The 17,983-nt window shown below is 40.7% G+C and overlaps 1 protein-coding gene across 5 annotated transcripts in view; it reads left to right on the forward strand.

The window, feature by feature from the left end:
• Nucleotides 1–17,983, forward strand: part of FAM222B (family with sequence similarity 222 member B) — a 54,029-nt gene that overhangs the window by 17,627 nt on the left and 18,419 nt on the right. The window contains exon 1 of one of the 5 annotated variants that reach the window (XM_033089704.1): nt 2,025–2,251. The exons of 3 other annotated variants lie outside the window; for them this stretch is intronic. The gene's annotated coding sequence lies outside the window, so the exon portion shown is untranslated. Of the gene's footprint in view, nt 1–2,024; nt 2,252–16,133; nt 16,218–17,983 lie in introns of those variants that run through there. One more of the 5 variants, XM_033089706.1, reaches the window with a different exon arrangement.

Raw genomic sequence — 17,983 nt, forward strand, 5'->3', positions numbered from 1 at the left:
AAAAGAATTCAGTTGGACTTGAAGTCTTCTTTAGGAGGAAATGTTTTGGGCGTCCCTGTGATCTTTTATGAAGCAATTGTAATTCCTTTGTGGTTTTTTGGATTATATAGATACTTTTGGCGAGATGAATTTGACTTCTTAATTTCAGTTAAGGTATTTGAAACCCCCTAAGAATTCCTTGTTTATGTTTTAAAAGAGGATGTTAGAAGTTTTGTCTGAATTACCCAGTTTTCAACATTTGTGAAAATAATGGCGAGACACAGGTATATTTGTTTGTGTTTGATGTTTTGGCAAATCAATTGGTGCCTGAGAGACCTTGAAAGGATTTAAGTTTTAGTTTCTATTTAATCCTTTAAAAAAATCGCCTTTATCAAGAAGGCTGGACTCTGAAGGCACTGACTCACAAGTTGCCTTTTGCCATCAAGAGTACCTTTTAGGTCAGCTCTTCTAAACATTAGCTTCTTGAGTATTGTTTCGTTATTTTAATATGGAAAATGCCACAGGACTGCTAAATAACGTGGAGGAGAGCTGTAACTGCTGTTGTGCTCTTGAGAATTTTTGTTCTAGTTCAGCAGAAGATGGGTGGCATTTACCTGCTAGGTAGTCTGACAGACTTTTGTGGGCAGAATTTAAAATAAATCATTTTGCACATTTGATTCTTTTCATATGGAACCTAATAAAAGCTAGCCTATGAGACACTGATGAAATTTCTCTGTAAATGCTGCTTCAGCCAGAGTCTTTGAATTTGGGTTAGGAAAAAAAAGAGCTGGTTTTAAAATGGGTATGTTTTTCAGCTCCTTTGCCATCTTCCAAAAAGACTCAGGTTATATATATGAAATGCTTTGAGCTCCACATAGGAAAGGGCTACTTAGATGTATTTTGTTTCTGTTTTTAAAAAATTATAGTAGTAATTGGGGAACTAAGCAGGATTGTAGTGTGTGATGTAGATTTGTAACATTAGTTGCTAGAACTCTGGAGACAAAAATGTCAGTATAGGTAATAGCTTCCTTCCGCACCCCCATTTTGTTTTTCTTAAGTGAGATCCATGTACTGCTCCACCACTATGCCTAAAAAATATCCTACAGTCCTTAGCATATCCATCCCAGCAGTGTTATGCCCTTAACGTTGGCATTAGAAATTGAAGTGATGCAGAGTCCTGGCAGTTTTGAGTTTTTTCTAACATTAGGTGATGGCTTTAAGAAGACTTAGATGTTTCCTTCCTGATTTTACTGAAACCTGTTAAGGGAGTGGTTAGCTTGGGTTTAATTGGAAGTGGATGTCTTGTGGCTGAGCTGGGTTGGAGCCAACTGTGTGTGTGTGTGTGTGTGTGTGTGTGTGTGTGTGTGTGTGTCCCCCTTTGGTGTTTTCTTTTTTGCAGGTGATTTGATGTTTTCCCTCTTCTGCCACCACCACCAACTTCCAGGTACATACCTTTCCAATATGCACCCCACACCCCTTAATTTCTCAGTCTTGGGAAGCAGTTTCAAACAGGGTGGATTGATGTGTGCGGCTGATCTAACATGGAAACCTAAATCCCTGCACGGTTGAGGGAGTGCAGTTGACTCTGAGAAACGAAGGGCGAGGCACAGAGGCCTGGGGAGCATTTTTACCGTCGGGTATCTCCGCCAGTGGCTATTACTGTGGAAGTCTGAGGCACTCTGGGAGGTACTGCCTGGCAGGGGGTCATTCTTAATACCCAGGCAGAGTGGGCGGGGGAGCGCGAGAAGGGGGGGCATCACCTGGCCCAGCTGCGAGATGCTAGGCTCCCAGCTTTGGGGTGGGGGCCAGGAGGGATAAGGGGCAGCTCTAACAAAGAGGAGCCGCGCGGGGGCCGGGGCCGCGGGAAGCCGGCCTATCCCGGGCTGCTGACCTCCCAGTGGGCCTCCCCAGTTGGCTGCTTGGCGAGTCGTTCTGCTGGCTCCCTGGCTTGCCATTGGCTGTGTGGACGGGAGGGGGCTCGCGGAGGGCCGGGATGGAGTTGAGGGGGCGGGGCTCGCTTCCGGCGGCGAAGGGGAGCGAGCGGCAGCCGGCTGGGGGAGGGGGTGTTGGCGCACCGCGGAGTGCTGCGCTCGGAGAGCCTGGCCCCCGGAGCAGGCGCCTCCCCCTCCCCCTGCCAAGACCGCTAGAAGCCCCTTCTCATCCATCCTCTCGGGGCGGGTCGCGGAGAGTTGAACTGCCCCACGCGGGCGGGGCGGAGCCCGGAGCCCCACCGAGCTGCGGAGCGAGCCTCGCCTCCCTTCCAGGGCTCAAGGTGTGTGTGGTGCTTTTTCTAACGCAAGCCCGACTTCAGCCGACTTAACCTTGAGGGGAAATGGACTGGGAAGTAAGAGCTCCACATCCCATCAATTTACTTTGATTTTCTAATTCTACCCTTAATTCTTCTTTCCCTCCCTTCGTCTCACCCCTGCAGCAGGGTAAGGAGATTCAGAACTCATCTCTTTTTACTGATGTGTCGATGTCGGTCGCGCCGTAACATGAACAGAGGAGAAAAGAGAAGCCCTTTCTTGGGAGGCATCTGATGCAGTAAACCGCAAAACAAACAAACAAACAAAAAAACCGTAGGAGTTGGTTTTTGGAGCTATACTGCATCCTTGCCCATTACGGCTGTCTTCACCATTTTCCCTACTTGGGATTGCCTTAATTAGCAAAAACAATCTAAAGGAAGGAGGGAGGTGCTAGTGGAAAGGGGGAGAACCCCCGGCAAATGATGGTTTAAGGACATCTTGATAGTTCTTAGAGATTAACTCTGTTAAAGTCTCTTACAGAGTACATTTTCACAGGCTTTGTGTAGTACTTAGCCCTGTTGGAGAAACCTAGCTAGAGCGACCAAACTTACCTTGTTACTGAAACTTAAACGTCTTATCTGTTTCTCCACCTGTATATTATATCCATAGGTTCTCAGAGGATTTAGTTTCAGTTGTCAAAAACCAAACTTAAAAAAAGAAATCCAGATGAATTTTGTTTAATTCGTTTATTTTTTAACGCCTCTTCTCCTTAGAGATTTGGGTGGCTATAGCATTACAATTTAAATTATATTTTTTCTCTTTTGAATTCATTTGCTTCTGCATCTTACACAGGTTCCTTCTTTCTGAAGGACACAGAGTTCATCTTCAGCCCAAATCAGGAACCTCTTTTATAGGTTTTTAATTGAGAGGAAAGTTATCAATTGATGGAAAACCCAAACTTTACGATGTTGGAAACAAAGGGTGTGTGTGTGTATTGCACATGTTTGTGTTGAGTGGTAATGTTCATGGTGAACTTGATTTTAACTGGGCATTTTCACCAAAGGTGTTTGGACCAGATTTATGTAAATGTTGATTAGCTAGAATGCCAGAAGGGATCAATATCAATTTTTTGGTAGTACTTTGGTAAAAAAAAATTTTTTTGAAGATCTAACTGGCTTTATTATGCAATTCATGAATGGGGCAGTATTCCATTTAGCAACTAGAAGGACGGTCCTGGGCAAATAGTAATTGAAATGATTGAGAGATCCTTCTTGAAATCTAAGTTCAGTTTCCAGAGATGGTTTTAACTGAAGTTATGTTGAAGACAGAATTTATATGCTGGAGCTATTTGACAGTTTTAGCTGAATTAGTGGTTTTTTCTTTGCATTGATTTATAGGATCTCTAACCAATAAGGAGCAGGTGGGGTGAAAGCAAGTATGATAAAGAATAGGGATGATGGGATAGGCAACCATCTCAGTTATGGAAACTTATCAGGGATCAGAAAACTTACTATACCTTTTAAAAAATTGTCAAGTAGACTAAATATACAATTGTGCAAAAAAGTAGATTCCCAGTAAGCCTTTGTTGGATTTTGGGGTTTTAGTTTATTACCCAGTTATCCCTTAAAGACTCCATGAATAATGTTTAAATGGAAAGGTAAAGAGGATCCCCCCCCATGTTGTTTCACCTAACTTGTTGCTGAGGATGAACTGTTAAAAATCACTGATTGAAGCTTTGACAGCTAGTGTACAGAATGAAGTGCAGTTTGATGGCTAAGCCATAGCAAGCTGAGGAAGTGATAAAAAAACTGCTTGGTGACCATATTAAAGTATATATCACTTATTCTTCCTTCTACTCGAAAACAAGTTGCCCTCCTTTTTGATACCGTAGGTGGTTTTTTCTTTGTCTACCCATGGGTGAGCAGTTAATACAGCTTTATAGTTATTACGCTTGGCTCACTTAATTTTTTTTATATTTCTCTTTTCTTGACTGATTTTTGTAATCAGTATTTTGCATGGTGCACTGATTTCCCCAAAGAATTGTCCTCAGGAGACAAAAGGTTATGTATAGAACTAATCACAGGTGTATCTACCCTGATCTCCACCTGTCATTTAAGGGGGATGGAAATCCTCAGATTTGGTCCCCTGCAAGGAAATTATATAAAGCTGTGACTTCCCATGTCTCTTTAAGTTGAGGGGAGATGGTGCTGCTGAGGTTCAAGTAGCTGATTGGATTTTATTTAGCAGTTTGTTTTTATTAATCCATCCTGTTTATTTTTGTGAGCCACAGTTTAGAATGTGTTAAGAAAAGGGCCCTATGTTCTCCCTAAGGGGACTCAAGCGCAATCCCCCATTCACATCAGAGGTATAAAACGATCCCCTTGAGAAGGTGAAGGAAAAGATTGGGCCCCTGGTGTGGTTTGATTCTCATAACAATCAGCTTGAATGTTGTAAGGTTCGGTATTGGGAAAAGCTTGCTCAGGGTTAGAAATGTTAGAGGCAAAAGGACCTGGGAATGCTGCAATATGAGAGACTTATTTAGAGACTGAAAGCATTTATAGGGAGATGTGCTGGTGGTCGTTTTTAGCTATTTAGCTTTGTCATGTCGGTGTCCGAGACAATATTTTGTGTGTGTTTAAGCACAACTCTCTCTTCCAGGGGTTGACTCTTGGCAGCTAAATCTTCTGAGAAAGTTGTTTGCTGTGAGTCTGAATCCAGAGGGTAGAGGACTTGACTTGGTGGCGGCTGGTATCTGTTTATGACTCAGATAAGGATGTGGAGTGCGTTGCTGGTGAATCCCTGAACTCGTCCATTACGGCTGCTAGGCAAAGTGCATCTCGGTCCGCCTAAGCCTCAGTAGTTCACAGGTCTGCTCTTCCTGAGGGCCCGAGCTCCTTCTAATGATACTGCCCTGGGTCCTGTCAGATGCGCATATGTTGCCTAGTGGCTCAAAAGGGGGGGGGGAGCACTAGAACAACTTAGGGAGATCAATTCACCCATCTACTTACCTTTTAAGTAACAAGGGTCCGCATTGTCATACGGTCTCTCCTGGGTCAGGTGGTGGTGGAGGAGGGGATTGCTCTCCAATATTAAGATACCACTGTTTGATTATCTTCGGTTTGTAACTAGTAAGGCAGTGAACTAAAACATTCATTTTGGAAATAGGCCAGTGATAACACTGCCCTTGGGCCTGGATGGATGGAAAAATAGGACAGAGTAAACAATTGAGGGGCATAAATAATGAATCTTCCAACTGAGCCCTGGGAGAGGGAAGGAGATTATCCTCAGAGCTGTTCAATCTGGCATTGAAAGGGGCAAGAGTCCACTGAATTAATTACCCTGACTGTGTTTGATACTGCACTTAGTATGGGATTGTTAGTCATTCAAAACAGAGTTGCCTTTTAGATATAAACTTTCAACCCATCTTTCTGTTTATTTGGTTTGGTGTTTGAAAATCCAGGCCTTTGTTTGCTCCCCCCAACTTTGTTCTGTATGTTAGCATTCTATGAATACTGGGCAGTCCTTCTATTTGGCCAGATTTTAGAATTTTGCTTACTTAGAAATTTAATTATCTGTCAATATACATGGTAATAGAAGAAAAAAAGAGAAAGTCTGAGCCTGATTTAAAGGAATTCTTTGGTGCCTTGAATACATATGTGTCATACTTTGAAATTAAATGTAGAGTTGTAGAGTATAGTTATATAACAACTCACAAAACCTTAGGACTAGTTTCTTCAGCCCAAGAATCATTTCCAGTGTTAACATAAATATTTTTACTTTTGGATTAGTTTTCCATCCTGTGAATTAAGTAAGCAGTCTCTTAGTGGTCTCAGCTTTTCTCTGAGGTAGGGAAAACTAATGCCCTGAGAATGTCTAAATAACAATGATTTGGTAGTAAAGCCACGCCCAGAGTCAAAGTCTCTGAATTCTTCCTTTCTCTGAATTTCTAATATATTTAATTCTTTTCTCCAAGAACTCCTTTCAGGATCCCTATTTGAAATGATTTCAGATTTTCCTGTCTCTATCCTGAGAAGCTGTTTTTATTTGTCTAGTGATGAAAGGAATCCAAAGACGTCATTATCAATCAGGAGAAGGAGGAAGGTTCATAATGAGGTGATATCAGGAGGAATAAAAGAGATGTAAAGGAAAGGCCACATTGAAGTTTTATGATTATTGGGTGCTGATGGATCCCAGGGAGGGAGCACTGGGTTGTTCAGATCGAATTTTCAGTCAAGGACTGAGTTTGTTATATTTCAGCCTTGCTGAAAAGTGTAGAGGGCATCTTTGCCAACATATGGGCAGAACTCTAGTTAAGGGTTCATTCTTGATCAGAGAATACAGAGGGTGCCAAAATGTATACACATTTTAAGAACAGACAAAACTATTAATATATACCAATAACAAAAGATGAATACTAGTCACATTTGACTTCTGCAATTACAAGAGGTGCTTAAAACTAGTTACCCTCAGCGTCCAGACACTTCTGATTACGGCGAACTTCTGCTTGAGCAACGTTGACCAAAGTGTTAACATCTCTTAAGATGTGTGTACATTTTTTTGGCACCCTCGATATAATCAGTTCTTGATTATTCATGCAGAAGGGCAAACAGGTAAAAAGTATAGACAGGTAAAAGCTAAAGATATTCCTAGGCCACATTTTTAAGCAATTGCTTTAACTTCCTCTATTTTTAACTGGGATTTTCTAGCTGAACAAACTGATTAGAGATTTGTTTTCTTCCTCTGTAGTCATTCAAGAGACCAGTAGTTAAGATAGCCATGAGTTTGGATTACACTTAGTTTCTTAGTCATCAAAATTAGTATATAAACTCAGTACCGGACCTAGAAAAGTTCAGCTCCTTCTAGTAAGCTTGAGACAGTTTTGTTTTATTTAGTATTTTAAGACTTGACCCCTGTTACCTAATTACACTGAGTTCCTGTGGAGAATTGAGATCTTCCAAGTGGTAAATCATAGATAAACTAGCTCTTGATCCTGGCACATCCTTGTTCAGGCTTCTTCTGGCCCCACAGTACACGCAGATCCTTCATCATGTTGGGTGAGCTGTAGAAAGCCAAGCCAAAGAACTGTTACCAAAGCAAGTGCCTCTTCTAACACTGGGCTATATGTACTCTCATGGTGAGCGCTGTTGGCCAAAATGAAATCTATTTAGAAGTCAGATTGTGATTGAAGAAGGTTACGAGTTATAAATTGAAAGCTGAGGATTTAAGTGCTGTTTGGTGGGAAAATGTTACCTGTTTCTCCTCTCCCCTCCCCTCTCTTTTTTTTTAGTGGAAGACCAACCGAATATTACAGCAGTTTTGAAAGGCAAGGTTTCCATGACCAATTGCTAATTCTTTATACTCAGCAAAGTGATTTGGAGGATCAGTTGCTGATCTGAGTGAAAATTAGATTTTATGCCACTTGGAGAATTGAAATGATTTTAGACAACGTCTCTATTGCTTCGGAGGAGAAGCGTAAACACTGTTAGTCATAACATAAATTTTTTCTTTTGTTCCAAAAGCTAAAGTACTTCTATCACTTATCACTCATTATGTAAAGGCTAGGACTAATCTGTTTTAAAACAAAAGGGGTATCAAAACGAATTTAAAGGCAGTTTATCCAGGTCAGAGTATATACGAATGGAAAAGTCTCGTTTCCTGGGTTCCTGAATGGGCCTTCTGTGTTACCCAGCTCTTTAGCTGGAAGTGGTTTTAGTATTGTGAAGACATGAATTTTTGTAGCTGTGAAAAGTACTGGTTTGGCTTTTGCTTTATCTTACTCTCCCAGAACCTCTTTCATTCAACAGAAAGTGGGACCAGTGGATTAATGAAGAATCCATATCATGGTTTTAACCTGTCCTGCCAGGTGTTACTGGGCATTCGCTTAAGTGCTTTACAAAAACTTGTAGTACTTAGGCTTCATTCAGTCCTTGTAAGATACGGTGCGATTGGAGTGTGATACTGTGTTAGAACATTTCCCTAGGGACAAAAGGAACCTTTCCTTTTAAGAAAAGTCCTTTGCCTATTTCATAGTCCGAGGCAAACTTAAGTTGGAACGGGTTGCTTTTATAGCAAGCTGTATTTTAATTTTTGCCTCTTCTTCAAGCTGAAAAAACTATCCCAACTGAAATGTGACATTCTTATCGTTCGGGGTATGTTTGGGGGAGATTGTTCCTTAGTGTACCTAGAAGTGAGTGGCTGAGGCCACGTCAGCCTGCACATCAACTTTGTAGCTCTCTAAAATTCTGTTTTTACCAACGCCCTCCATCCCCCCACCTGTCCACATCTGCTCACCTCTCAGCTTCCCACAACTAGAAAGTACCGTTGCTCCACCAGGGAAATGCTCGTCTTTATTCCAGTGAGAGTATCCAGCAGCGAGCTGTGGGTGTGTGCGAGCTGGCAGCACTTGGCTGCAGTATTGCTTAGAGTATTTCTCTATTATAGAAGCAAGATTCCACTCTTCAGAACACGTTGATCAGTGGCACTTGATGCAAGTGCCTAAGAGTTAAACTTGAAATAAGGGGGAGGAATATCTATATTAGTTAATTTCTTTTAAAAAATCTGTTATGCACTTAAAAGCTGTACTGCTGTCTTACACTGAAACTAAGATAAACCATGAACAAACTAGTTTCTCAGTGAGGACCACTCTGACGGCTATTTCAGATTGCTTCCCCATCCAGTGCTCCCCATCTCTTTATATGGCCTTATTTATTTTTTCATACTATTTATCATCTTCTAAGAGTCTGTGTAACTTAGCTGTTCATTAAGTTTGAATCTCCCCTTCTACCCCAGGTAAAAATGGAAGCACCACAAAGATAGGAGCTTTTGTCTGTTTTGTTCATTGCTGAGTCTCTAGCTCCTGGAGCAATGCTTTGCTTTCTAGTAGATGTTCAGTAAATATTGGTATGAATTAATAGAGAGGTATTCTTTAATAGATATCTGGGGATTAGAATTGGAATGTATGGGAAGATTATTGTCTTCCTGGAGCTAGAACTAAATTAGGGATCAGATTACTTAACTAGTTTAACAGAAATATGTGAAAAAAACTCAAGGAATTGGGATTAATTAGCCTATTTTAGAGGAATGACAGACATAGTATGCAAATATAAAGGAATACTATATAAAGATAGATGACTGGCTTTTATTCACCTTGGAGGGGACAAAAAATTAGGCTGAAGCTCCTGAACAACTAAACTAATGTATAAGACATGCAGAAGAATTCCCTGATTTTAAGAATAAACACTGGACCAGGTGACCAAAGAGAGATGGTTTCTCAGAATGGATTTTCAACTCTGGCACCATGTTGGAGGCAGTAGCGAGAAGAGAAGGAGCACAGAGCCAGGGGTTAGAAATCCTGATTGTCGTTTAAGGGACTTACTAGCTTTTCCTAGTTTATGGTGCAAATGAGACCAATGATACCTGCCCAGACTCTCTCTCACCGGGCATTTGAAAAACTCAAGTGAGAATCAGTATGAAAGCACTTTGAAAACTGTAAAGATCTCTACAGATGTAAGCAATTGTTAATGACTTTACTCAACCACCTTTGTGATTTAGAATCATCTGAAAGTTGGATTTAGTAGTAACCTAGTCCAACTTTTTAGCTATTGAAAATAAACTTTTCCATCATCAATGAATGGTCTTTGCTTTTGCTTCAGCATTTCTAGTGTGGTGCTATTGTTGAACAAGTTCAGATTGTTTTTGTTCACCTAAAATTGCTTTCTTCAGACTTTAATTTATTAACCTATCTTGATCTCTCGCGTTCAGAGATAAATCTGCTCCCTCCTTTACATAATGGCCCCCTTACCTGCAGATTACTGGAGCCACTTAACTGACTTGCCTTGCAGTCTCCTGTTTGTCTCTCACACTTCCAGCAGATTATTTAAAATAGATACCTGTTCATGTTACTCTCCTTAAAACCTGTCCCTATCTTCCCGTGGCTTCAGGATAAAGTGTGACATTAGCTAATAATAGTTATAACCACCGTTGTTAAGCATAGGCTCTGTACCAGGCAGTTTATAATCTCATTTAATCATCACAATCGTTCTGTAAGATGTTGGGGTCATTCGTTTTGCTGATTTAATGTTAACATTGAGCTGTGAGTCCAACCCAGCTTTATTCTTAATCTGTTGCTCTGTCCGTCTAGTATGAAATAAAAGGCTCTTTATAATTGGGTGCATCAGGCTCAGCTCCAGGTTTAGCATCAATACCCATACTCCACCACAGACCACTTGTGGTTCCCCAAACATGCCATTAATTTTACTATTGCGTGCCTTTTGTATGTTAGTTTTCTCTGCCTAGAGTAGCTTACCCTTTTTTTTTTTAAGAATTAAAGTTTATTGGGGTGACAATTGTTATTAAAGTTACACTGGTTTCAGGTGTACAACAATCTATATATCACATTGTGTGTTTACCACCCAGAGTCAATTCTCCTTCATCACCAAATATTTGATCCCTTTTACCCTCATCTACCACCTCCTTCCCCACTTACCCTCTGGTAACCACTAAACTATTGTCGGTGTCTATGAGTTTTTGTTTCTTCATTTGTTTGTCTTGTTCCTGTTTTGTCTTCAGTTTTATATACCACATATCAGTGAAGTCATATGATTCTCAGCTTTTTCTGTCTGACTTATTTCGCTTAGCATAATAATCTCAAGTTCTATCCATGTCGTAAATGGCACTATTTCATTTTATGGCAGATTAGTTGCTATTGTGTATATATCACATCATCTTTATCCGATCATTTATCGAAGGGCACTTTGGTGGTTTCCATGTCTTGGCCACTGTAAATAAAGCTGCATTGAACATCGGAGCACATACGTCTTTATGGAGAAATGTTTTCATTTTTTTTGGAGTAGATACCTAGGAGAGAAGGATTGCTGGGTCCTATTGTAATTCTATTCTTAATTTTTTGAGGAACCTCCACACTGCCTTCCATAGCGGCTGCACCAGTCTGCATTCCCACCAACAGTGTATGAGGGTTCATTTTTTTCTCCGCAGCCTCTCCAACACTTCTTATTTGTCTTGTTGATGACAGCCATTCTGGTGTGAGGTGATGTCTTATTGTGGTTTTTATTTGCATTTCTCTGGTGTTTAGTGATGTTGGGCTCCAGGTCCAGTTTCCGTTGCTAGTTGCAGGGGGCGCAGCCCACCATCCCTTGCGGGACTCGAGGAATTGAACTGGCAACCCTGTGGTTGAGAGGACGCGCTCCAACCAACTGAGCCATCTGGGAGCCCAGCGGCAGCTCAGCTCAAGATGCCGTGTCAATCTTAGTTGCAGGGGACAGAGCCCACCATCCCTTGCGGGACTTGAGGAATTGAACTGGCAACCTTGTGGTTGAGAGCCCACTGGCCCATGTGGGAATCGAGCGCACTGGCAGCCTTTGGAGTTAGGAGCATGGAGCTCTAACTGCCTGAGCCACTGGCTGGCCCGAATCTGGCAAATTCTTGCTTGGCCTTCAGTGACCCATATTATTCTCCCTTCTTTCTCACTCTTCCCTGGAAGTATTAGTTTCATTATTTGTGTTTTCAAACAACTTTATTCACTTTTTTCTTTTTTTAAATTGAGGCATAATTGACATGCAACATCATACTAGTTTCAGATGTACAACATAGTGATTCGATATTTGTATATACTCATATTGCAAAATGATCACCCTCATAATCGCATTTCTCACCAGGGATTTTGTCTGTTGTATTTGTATTCCCAATACATAGTACTGCCACCGTGCCTCGTGCTTCATAGGTGCTCAGTGAATGAATGAAGGAAGGAATGAATGAATGATGTCCCTACTATGTGTTTTCTGTTTCAGGTTAAACTCTTGTTTTCCTTTACTATCCATAATACAGTTTCTAGATCCCTATTTTTTGCATCCTGACTGAGCTATTCCTAGGTTTTTCCATGTTTCACATCAGAAAGTGTTGTATTTTAATGACTAGAAGAAGTGAACTGCAACCTTCCAAAATAACTTTTACCGAAAAGTGTACCAAATGGGCAGGTGGTCCAGCTGCTTCTTTGGGAAAAGTTCTATTGCATTAATTTCTAGCCATCTTGCTAAAATAGAGCCCAAATCAGCTGAGAAAAAATAAGCAGAGGTAGCACTTTGTACCTGCTCTTTCTCTTTTACTTTCTGTCACCACAGCAGGGGACCTGCCTCCCGCCCACTTTACAGGTCACTGTTGATACGAAGACCACAAGACAGAGTGGTTTCCTAAGACTCCACAATACCCTTAGGAATCTTAGTCCCTTGGGCTGTAGACACAGTTGAAAAGCAGAAAGTCTGATATTAAATTCCAAGGGAAAGGGTACAGTTCTTGTCCAGAACTGAAGGCATGAGTAACGCAGCAGGAATCTATCAACTCTAAAGTCCATTTGGAAATGATTTAATCTTAGCCATTGAAGCAGATCAAAGTTGCATTTGGTTGTCTAAAAATGAGATTATTCGGGATTCTCTTAGAAGAAAACAAATTATTAGTATAATTGTAGCTCCTGGCTTTGCATAATGTCTCTTCTTATTACCACGTGCTAGTGGCACAGGGTACATCTAGAGCATAGTACTGGGGTACGGAGATCAGGCCACATTGCCTTACTGAGGGTGTCTAGGGGAAATGTAACAATTCTCAGCTGTCCTCAGCCTTAATGGGCCTGGTGATTGGTAAAATTCATCTTTATCAAAGGAAGCACTGGTTAATGATTTTTCTCCTGGCCCAATATTCTGGGCATTAGCTGGAATTGCTGAATGATTTGCAGTAGGGAAACCATGAGAGCAATTTCTTGTTTGTCCACAAATTATCATTAGTCGTTTCATTTGCAGATTGAAGGAGCAGGAGGAGTGGGCTCTCTGCCAGTTGCAGCTTCCCTCCGATTAGGGCGTTAGTTCAATTATGTCCAATTAACTTTTATTGCAGATAGTGGTGATAATTACTTGCAAGTCAGTTTTTTGGCTGCAGTTATCCCAAGGCTGAAGTATGAACTTGATGGATTTTAATAACGAGAATGATTCTTTTCAGTCCCTCCCTCCTCTGCGGTTATTTCCTTTTCCAGACCTCTTTTAGACAGGAGGTCAAAGAATTGTAAATTCATCTTCAATTAAAACATGTTGTCCTCTTTTGAAGAGTTGTGTAGGATCATATTTTAAAAGAATCTATTAGGAACAGCCTTAATGGCTTTTTATATTCTGAGATCATACCCTTGAGTTCATTGCTGCTTGTCATAGGAGAATAGACCGAGATGGAACTGAATGTCTTTCACAGCAATATGTGCTTATTGTAAGATTATGGTAATCGGCAAGGTGCAGTTTTGTCTTCTGCTTGCATTTGAAGTTCTCTTCAAAGTGCAAAAGAAAATTTTTGTTTGGGGATACTTTTAAAATCAGTAGGACACTGAGAATACATTTCTTTAGCTCTATAGGAATTTTAGTATGTTATTTTAATAGACAGTTACATATCTCTTTGGAAACAATCTCTGCTAGGTGGATAAAGAGGGACAGGAAGAAGGGAAATAGTTTGTCTTCCTCTGAAGATGACTAAGTCTCTTTACTATTTCCCTTCAAACTTTCTCTTCAATATTGTTGTGTGATGGTTACCCTAAAAAGTAAATGAGCTTGTAACCAAAATCTTAACCTCCTTAACATGCAAAAGATTGAAGTTGGTTTCAGCTGAGGCTGTTCCTAGATCTCCAGGTGACTTGCTGCTACTTTCATTTCGGATGCTATTGCTCACCTTAATGTCCTTTTTTGCTGAGCTCTCTTCTTCCCAAGGCTCCATGGACCCTATCCTGAAATATATTCACGGATATGTCTTTATAAAAATTTTGTTGAGAATAAGTTGCCAAAGAATATGGCAGTGCATGTTGAGAACCTGTTTTTGTTCGCTTTTATTTAAAGGAAGGGAAGAACATTCATGGCTGCTTAGAGAAGGGCCATATTACACTTGTTCCTCCTCCAAAACTTCCCTGATCATGCTAAATAGGAAAGAAGAGGAAAAGAGGAGTGATAAACATCATCCTTTACTACTTCAAAGCTCTTCATTAATTGTTACTGAAAACCTTTCTGCTGTTGAATAACCAAGAGACCCTACCCGCCAGCTGCTGTTGGTGTGAAAGTGGAGAAGCTAGTTGTAGTTGGTACTTTTCAGCAAGTATGGAGATAAAGCTTATGATGTCGTTTGAAACTGTATAGTGGGAGGAAAGAGTGTCAAAATTCTGTTACTCGCAAGAAGATAAAACAAGGCTTTCCTTTAGCACATAGGGGAGTTTGCATGGCACTTGCCTGGGTTCAGGATGTGTGTTGAGAAGGAAGGGCCTTGAAAAATTCTTAATAAAACATGAAACTTGTTGGAGATGTTAGTGAATGTTAGGCCTGAAGAAAGGAGGGTCATCAGTAGCACCTCCTTCAGGATAGACATTTCTTTTAAAACCTTTCTAAAGGTGAAATTCCCCATCTTTAGGGTAAGAGGGTTGCATGAGTGCTACATAGTGGAAGCATTGCCAGAACAGGATGGAGGTTGGGAGAGAATTTGATGTATAGGCACTGGAGAAAATGTTACTCAGATAAGTGTTGGAAAGAAATTGGAAGTTGATGAGGCAGAAAGATGCGGGAAACTTACTCCAGATGGCAGGAACCCTAATGCTGGCACTCACCAATTCAGAGATAAGTCCCCTGCATGAAGATAAAACAAGAATGGTTCCCAACACGCCACACTGTCCGACTCTTCTTTCTGCACCCTCTCTCCCTTTCCAGACTTAAACACTTCTAACCTTGTTTTTTTTCTTGGTAAAATTTTGGAAACAGTCTCAAATTTATGGGAAAGTTGCAAGTACAGTACAAAGAACATTTTTCTTCCTTGAATCACTAGAGAGTAAGTTGCTGACCTGGTGCTTCCTCGTCCCTGAGTTCCTCAGTATTTCTCCTTTTTACAAACAAGGCCATTCTCCAACATTACCATAACACAACCATTGAAATCAGGGAGTTATGATGGATATATTACTATCATGTAATTCTCAGAGCTCCCCTCGAATGTTCCGCGTTGAACTAGTAAAGTCCTTCATTGCATTCAGATCCAGTTCCAAATCACACACGTGGCATTTGTTCGTTATATCTACTTGGTCTCCTTCAATCTGGAACAGGCCACCTTTGACTTTCATGACCTTGACGCTGCAAAGTTCCTCAGTTTCGGATTGTCTGGTGGTTCCTCATGTTGAATGTCAGTTATGTGCGAGAGGAATATCACAAGAGTGATGCTGTGTTCTTCATTGTGTAATTTCAAGAGGTGTAGAATTTTTATTTGCCCCGTGATTGGTAATGCTCGATCCCTTGATTGAGGTGGTAGGCATTTCCAGTGTAAAGTTTACTCTTTTTCCCTTTGTAGTTAGTATTTTAGGAGGAGATACGTAAATATCCTGTTCCTCCAAAGCCTTTCAATGTATTCGTTTATTTATATGAGTATGGAGTTCCTGTTTTATTCAATAGGATATAATCTGGTACTGTCATTATTTGTTTGATGTTCAAATTATCCAGACTCTGCCACTAAATCAGGAAAAAAATTACATAATTATATAGTTGACCCTAAAGATGCCCACGTGATTTGCTGTCTTTTTAGTTCAAAGGATTGGCTGATACTCTCCAAACTAACATCTTATAAACAGTGGTGGAAAACAAGTTTACAATTCTTCTATTCCTGGTACATGACTCCTTCACTCAGTATACCCACCCTGTTCTCCTGAATTTTTGCTGTGTAAACTTCTCTTTCTGGGATTTCCCTTACCAGTTGAGTATGCTGTGGCTTCTCTGTCCTTTGCCATGTCACCGTTATTCTTTGAGCACTTCTTTACTGCACAGTAAGATGTACCAGACTCATCTAGTACTTTCTCTGCCTCAGCCATTTCTCCAGGGAGCCTTTGTTTCTGCATGTGGAGAATTTCGTATTTAGAAGCCAAGATCTGAGTGGACCCTATTGGGGCTCATGTTATTGGACTACAAGCCAGCAACTGTAGCCAAGGTAACGCATTGGGAAAGTTGCCCCCACAGGGGATGCTCTCCTCACTGCATTTGGATTCGGACTCCCCACATCAGCCCCTACCCCTCGTTCCTTTGTGGGTACCCTCCTCACTGTGCTTGAGTACTTTCTATTTCTAATCCAATTGAAGTGATTTAACAGAGTGAAAGCTGATAAGAATGCTGAGTTGGTGAGAGAGGCCCAGAGAGAAGTTTACAGAGTAGAAATCAGGACAGCGAGTGGGTACAATGAGGGAAAGGGGCAGGTACCAAGAATAGAAGAATTGTGAACTCTCGTTTTCTGCCGCTGCCCATAAGATGTTTATTTGGAGAGTGTTAGCCATTCTTCTGAGATAAAGGAAGGCAAATCATTTGGACATTGTAGGGTTGAACCTAGTCTTTTTGAAACTCTTCACTAGAAATGTAAGCTATGTAAGCTCAGGGCATTGTGCATAGAGAACTAGTTCTAAGAAGGTAGCAGACCAAATAAATAGATAGTGGATAAAGTAGATGCATGACCAAGGAAAAGTGTGAACTGCTTTCCCCTCACTTCATTGAAGACACCTTGGAGAGCAGAGGGATGCTTTCTGTCATAGACCCTGGTGGGCTCTGTGGCGCCCAGCTTCCAGAATCCCTCGTAGTACAAGTGTCCAAATGGAAACTGACTTAGAAAATGTATGAGTTGAGAGTAGGTTCAGAGTTAGTCAGGGTTTACTTCTCATATTCAGAGAAGAGCATAAGATACTGTGTTTCCCCGAAAATAAGACCTAGCCGGACCATCAGCTCTAATGCGTCTTTTGGAGCAAAAATTAACATAAGACCCCTTTACTATAATATAAGATGGGGTAACATAACATAATAAAACCAGGTATAATATAATATAATATAATGTAATGTAATGTAATGTAATATAAAAGACCGGGTGTTGTATAAGATCATGTAAGACCGGGTCTTATAGCAATTTTTGCTCCAAAAGATGGATTAGAGCTGATGGTCCGGCTAGGTCTTATTTTTTCAGGGAAACACAGTAGGAAGGCAAGAGTTTTCTGTGCCAGGATTTTTTTGAGGATGAGAGATAACTGTGTTCGATCATTACTTGTATTATTCTCTGATATAGTTTCCTCAGTCTGAATTATACAGCTTTCCTGGGCAGGGCGGGGGCGGTGGGTAGTGTGACCACGTGAACTTAAAGCTTTTCTTTGCCTTTGTGTAGTTACTTTCTCACCTTGGTTATAATTGCTTGGTTATAGGTTACCTTAAAAGGATTTTCACTAGAAGCTGATTCCAAAGTGTTAGTTTAGCAAAGTACAAGTAGAGTTGAGTGCAAAGTGCTGACCCAGGACATGGAATTCCCCACATCCATAGGAAGTCAATCATTATATTCACACTTCAAAAACAAAACCGTGGTTTAGAACTGTATGTTTTTGTTGTATATAATAGTGTAAGAAGAGGGATATGATAGGTGCTTAATAAATATTGACTTGAGAGGCAGCGATGGTATAATGCAATGCTTTTCAAACATTTTTGTCTATGCCACAATAAAGATTGCTTCCCAATAAATATATATAATTTAGGTAACAGAATCATGAAACAATAAGCATTCTTACTGTTACTTTGATTTTTTTTTTTTTTTTTTAAGGTTGGTCACAGCCTGATGATTTCAAAATACTTAATGGAATGAGCCACAAGTCTAGGAATTAAGACAGAGAATATGAGATCCACTTTTCCATCTGCAGATTGTTGGACAAGATGCTTAATCTTTCCGAGCCT

This window comes from Rhinolophus ferrumequinum, chromosome 21 (genome assembly GCF_004115265.2).
Source record: "Rhinolophus ferrumequinum isolate MPI-CBG mRhiFer1 chromosome 21, mRhiFer1_v1.p, whole genome shotgun sequence".
NCBI classification, from domain to species: domain Eukaryota; kingdom Metazoa; phylum Chordata; class Mammalia; order Chiroptera; family Rhinolophidae; genus Rhinolophus; species Rhinolophus ferrumequinum.